The sequence below is a fragment of the Aphelocoma coerulescens genome, chromosome 3, assembly GCF_041296385.1.
Source record: "Aphelocoma coerulescens isolate FSJ_1873_10779 chromosome 3, UR_Acoe_1.0, whole genome shotgun sequence".
NCBI lineage: Eukaryota > Metazoa > Chordata > Aves > Passeriformes > Corvidae > Aphelocoma > Aphelocoma coerulescens.
In genome coordinates, this window is record NC_091016.1 from 62,572,219 (window position 1) to 62,578,218 (window position 6,000).

Below are 6,000 nucleotides of genomic sequence, written 5' to 3' on the forward strand. Positions count from 1 at the left end.
CATCTCTCTCAGAATCAGAATTATATGCTTCAAATTATGCACATTGATAGGAAGGACCAAAGTTTTAAAAATACACTCAAATGATTTTGGATTCTAATCCTTTTACACGTCAATAAAAGCTACCAAAATATGTGCACTTTGCAGTAGTCCTAATCTCCACTTGTTCATGTGAGCTTAATCTTTAGAAGCAGAATTGTAAGAGTAACTTTTTTTTTTTTTTTTTTTTTTTTTTTTTTTTTTTTTTTTTTGGGATTCCCATAAAAGTTGGCCAGTCTAATAATTATACCAAGGAAAAATCAGAAGCCAAGTTCTATGGCATTTGATAGATGCCAGATACCTGTGGGATTCACTCTGATGCTGAAGACTCCTGTAGGATAAAGGCTGGTATGGTTCAAGGAACCAAAATTCCTTGTTTGTCTTTTAATGAAACACTTTCCTTTTGGGCCGGTCTGAGGGATGTAACATCCCTAAGTGGATTTCTCTGAGCCCTGGAATTTCTGTAATAGGAGTGAACATTGGCTGAGTCATGTGGATAGCAGGCATTGAAATAAATGCTGCCACAGAACTGCAGGGCAGTTTTTGTTAAGCCTGTGTATTTTTTTTCTGTAAAATTGCAGTACAGATTCTTCTGCTGGGAATTCATGACACACAAGGAAGAAGAGCATGTCAAGGGTGCCCTGTACATAGGCACTGAAGAGCTCTTGGCTATGATAACGTGTGTACATATGAAAAAATAGCTACCCAGCTTCAGTCCAGTTCATTTAAGTGATGTTTTTCTAAACCACTGAAATATAAACATCAGACTGGTGGGGCCTTGGTTTCTCTGCTAGGAAATATAGGTACACATCACCAGGAGGGAAGGAACTGCTTGATAGCTATTGAGTATCTCCAAGAGGAATGCTGAATGCTGGCCACATGGACCCTTGCTCTGAACAGGGAGGCTTCAGTCACTGCACTTTGAGATTGCCGTGGAAGAAGGGGCTGGGCACCCCTTTCCTTTCCCTCTCCAGTTTGTGCTGTCATTTTCCCTCCCATTTCTATGATTTGAGGTAGTGTTAGTAGGTAATACAGACATTTTGATCTCTCATCAAATGCATTGGCTTTGAGAACCAGGAGGGAGGGAGGAGGGAGGACACCCAGCAATTCCAGTAGACCAAGAACCTTCCAGTAGAGCGTGCCACCCAGGCTAAGTCAGAGCAGTCCAGCCAAGCCGTTGCTGTGACTGCATCCCACCCAAGCTTCACTGTCAGGTGCTGTGCAGCCCCCTTTGGAATGCAGCAGTACACTGCCAGTGAAGCTACTGCTGTGTCTCTGGGCTTGTGACTTCATTGTGACTTTCCAGTGCTTAACAATTTTTTGTTTTGGCTCTTACAGTCACATCCTCAGTTATGGTATTTTCCCCTCCAGTGGCTGCTGGACTTCTTTGGTGTTGAAAACTTCTGAAAACACAGTTCTCCCCTGCCCAGGCATTCAGGGGTTAGGAGAAAGAGGCAGAAAAATCTACTGTTCTTTTTTTATTCCAAGAGAAGTTACAATATGCTTTCTACGGCGTCTCTGTGTTTCTGGGGGCTTGATTCATGATGTTGGTGCACTTGTGGTTGGCAGTGCTGCTATTAACTTCAGAGGGCTGTGGCTCGGGCTGGAATAGATTGCTGCAGCTTTTATCCCAGGAAGGGTTCTTTACAACACTTTACAAAGATGAGGTGGCCTGAAGTCAAATATCACAATCCTGTAGAAGGAAAAAGTCCCTTTGGGAGCAGACTGGCTTTTTTTTTAGTTCCAGCCTCTTAAGAAAATCCTGATGCAAGAAGGGATGAGATGCATTAACAGGTTTTGTGATTGGCCAGGGTCAATAGTGATCAAAATAGATGCGACATTGTTTTCTAAAGGAAATTAAACAAAGAGCAAGTACAAAGCATCTACAGCAATTCCATAGTAGGTAAGAATACACAGCAACCTCTACCTTTATCCTGTGAAAGCCCTATGAAGGTACACCTGATGATGTGGAAGTCTGCAGGCAGCCTACCTTCACAGAAGAGGATCTCCTCACGGGAGGAGAGCCCTGCTTGGGTTCCTTGTTACTCTGGTAGGGGCAGAAAGAGGATGGGATTGTCCATGATTATCTATGACTCTCTTTCTCTGCTGCATGTGAGTGGGAGAGAGGATTGTGTTAGCTCTTCTTCTCTAGTGTGAGTGATATTATCTCCCTCCACACAGCTAGGCCTTTTATTATAGTACCATGAGGAATAGGAAGGGCCAGGAGAAATCAAGGCGAAAGAAGCACTGACTCAGATAGCAAAGGAAAATGGAAATGGTTTAAAATGTAAAGGATCCCCATCAGAAACAAAAGAAATTACTTCATTGAAATTTTTTGATACCTTTTTTTTATGTTAGTCTGCCATTATGTCCACAAACAGAGTAAATTATTTTTTTTATCTAGAAAAATCTGTTGATTCTGCTCTGCTTCTTTCACTTTATCTCCAACAAACTAACTTTTGGCTCAGCATCTCTGATTCCTATTCAGTGGAAATCTTTATTCTCTAGGTCTTTTGTACTATGATGCCTACCAAGTGTGGGAAAAGTAGGGATGCTCTCCATCTAGCAGCAGTTACTGTAGGAGTCCATCTGCCTGTGGTGGTCGGCAGAGATGATGTGCTGGACCCTTACCAGCTCCAGCTCTACTCTGCCATAGATATGAGGAGAATTGTCCATAGACAGATTTTCCAACAGGTCTGTGGAGGAGTCTGAAAATACTGACAGAAAACAGCAAATGAATAGGTTGGTGGCTTTAAAAAAATTGTTTGCATTGTAGTAATTGCCTGAAGAAAGCCTCAGCTATGTGAGCAATCTCTTCTTTTTCCCCTGTGTAATGAAGGTATAAGGTAATGGAGCTTTCTTCTGCTGTTGTTTGTGCTATTTCCTGCCCTACAAGACCCAATGGCTTCAGTGACCTTCCTGCAGGAGGAGGGAAATGGAAAAAAGTTGGAAAAGCCAAGATTTTGAGTTTTGTGAATATGCTTAGGTTCATCAATGTATGGTCAAAACGGAATATATTGCCCAGCCATGAGGCAGAATTAACCCCCTTATACCTCCTGTTTTGTTACCTCTTCCTTACTCCAGTTATTTTTGATAGAACTTCAGTGCTAAGAGCATCCGTACTGTAATTACTGCAGCATCTTGCCTTGTCACCACCCAAAGAGCTTCCCGGGAGCCCAGCCACATACCCTGAATGCCTCACACCATGTGCTCCCAAGTGCCCCCTCTGCCTTCCCACCCATCTGCTGTGCCTCGCATCACTTCTCACCTCCGCAGCTTGGTTCGGTGCCTGAACCTCCCGGCTGCCCAGCGGGCTGCCAGGGGCTGCTGGGGAAAACTCGGCTGGGCGCAGGTTCTGAGCCTCAGGGAGGTGCTGCTGTGTGAGGCCGATACACTAGATGGGGTGGTTGTGATGCTGATCAGCAGAACCCGACTCAGGCGCTGGATTTCTGCCTGGATCGCGCACCTGCCCCCAGAGAGGATCTGAAATATAGGCTTGTTATATGGAGTGATCAGCAGCAGATTGCCCTGAGCTGGTTTTGCGTGGTTTCTGCTCCCTCTCAGATGAACTCACAGCAGGGTCTTCCTTAGTTTTGGTGCCTTAAGTGCCTTTAAAGGCACTAAGCTGGAGTGGGATGGGATGGGGATGCTGCGTCAGCATTTTAAATTTCCTGATTCCCCCTTCCCCCCTTTTTTTTCTTTTAGTCTATAAAGTATATATTTAAACAACACAAAATATTATTATCAGCCATTGCTCTTCCCTCAGCCAAGATAATGCTGCAAGCTTGGCATTATTGGTTGTGCTGGTGAAATTGGATCTCCTCGTTGTATTGATCCTGATGTACTTTGGTCAGCACTTGTGCGTTTTATATTGATCTGTCAGAGAAACTGCTGAGGAGTGGGTGAGCAAGATCTGCTGTCTGTGTTGTTTGGGAGCTAACAGGAGCTCTTATTCTTTGCCAGCAGCCTGTTGCACACTTGGATATTGACCCATTATGAGGGAATCTGGCTTTAATTAGATACCAGGTTTTCCAGTATTTGTACAGAGGGTTTTGACCCTAGTCCACAGCAAGTTCACAAAGGCAGACTCTCAGGCTGAGTTACACATTTATTACGCAGTCTTCTGAGAAAGAAATCATTAAAATAATTGGACTAAAAATTTTGTATGGGCTGAAGCTGAAGCAGTCTTTTCTAAATCAAAATTCAGTTGGATCTATATAAAATGTAATATAAAATTCAGAAATAAACATCTAGGCCTCAATTAGCATTGTGCACTTAAGTACCCTGATGTTTTCCTGGCCCAGTAGACATTTAGATTTGGTGTATGCAGCTCTAAGAGCAGATGCAGAATCCTTTGACTAGACTGGACGAGACTGAAAATAGTAATTCCTTCTCCCAGCCTGAAAATTCCAGCATTGGAACCATTTTCCTCAGAAGCCTAAAAGAGAGACATCACTCATTCTTTCCAACCTCAGAACAGTTTTATGGCAGGAAAAATCTTTTGTTTTCCTTTTTTCTTTTTTTAATTTCTTTTCTTTTATTCCTAGAGGAGGAGGGCCTGGTAGATTTTTGCTTTTGGACTGTATTTCATGAAAAATAACCCCACAGTAATGTTAAGTGGTTCATATACAGCTGATAAGTGTCAAAGATATCATCAAAGCTTTCTGGTGTACCAGTCCATCTGCAACAGAAATTCTTTCCTACATGAAATAATAAAAATTATAAAGTAGATATATGACTAAAAGTAAGCTAAAGTGGTTTTCCCATGACATATCACCAAATGAAACATGACAAGAACACTCTTACTAACTTATCAAAACATTTCTCTGTTATTTATTCAATAGTGCCTGAAATGATCATAAAAAGTGACTCAGTGAAAAATGACTGTGTCATTTTATAGAATGTAAACCATGTCCAGGAAATTACATCTGTAAGTCCTGGCCATCTCCCACGTATATGTGCAGATGAATAAGGAGAGAGAGAGAGAAACTGAAAAAAAAAAAAAGCCCTTACAGTAGATCTTAGCCAGATCCAGATGAGTACAAGCCTTGAGCTGCCAAACTCTTCCTGCCACACCTGAGCAACCATTGCAGCACCTGCAAGACTAAAGAGCCAAAGCTCCTTCACAGCATTGCCAAGAAACGCTTGGTGTGTTTCAGCCCCAGTGGCTCAAGAATGTGCAGGACTGCTGCAGGTTTCCTGAAAGCTTTGGGGCAGACTCTTTTGCTAGAGCAGGGTGGAAGAAATTCATTATTCCTGGACTCTGGGGGAGCAAGCATGGTGTAATTCCATCCAGGTCTTGAAATGTGTAATAGATAATATTCTTATGTCAGGGTGAAAAACACAGAGTTTTTTATTTAGATTTTTTCATTGGTTGGTTGATTGTTTAGTCTGGGTTTTTTTATGAATTTGTAAATTATGCACTAATCTGGTTTAGATTCAGATGCAACTTTGACCTAAAGATACAATAAATAGGGTGGCCTACTATGCTGCTTGTTGCAAGCTTAGAACAATATAATATCTGAATTCTTCCTTTCACGTTAACTGTTTAGCCCACTTCCAGAGGGATTTCATTTCTGATTTGGACTTAAAAGCCCGTGGGAGATATATAGCAGAGAATCTTCAGGTTTTGGCTAAGCTCATTACAAGGTTTATCTATTTCAATTGACTTTTCCTTTATAAAATGGAAATGTCAATTTCCATTGATTTTTAAACTTGGGCTGTCTTTGTGGGCAGATCTAGTTTAGAAATCAATGTCATTTGCTTAGTTATCTTTAAACATCATCTTTTTCCAAGAGGGGCATGGCAAGAGGATACATAGTCACAAAAAATGTTAAATTACTAGAATGCTATAGAATTTGTGTAACTGTGAAGAGAACCACTGGGCTGCACGGCTGTTTTCTCCCAGAGATAGGCATTCACAGGATTGTTCCTTTAATTTAAATGGGCTCATTGAAACATTGA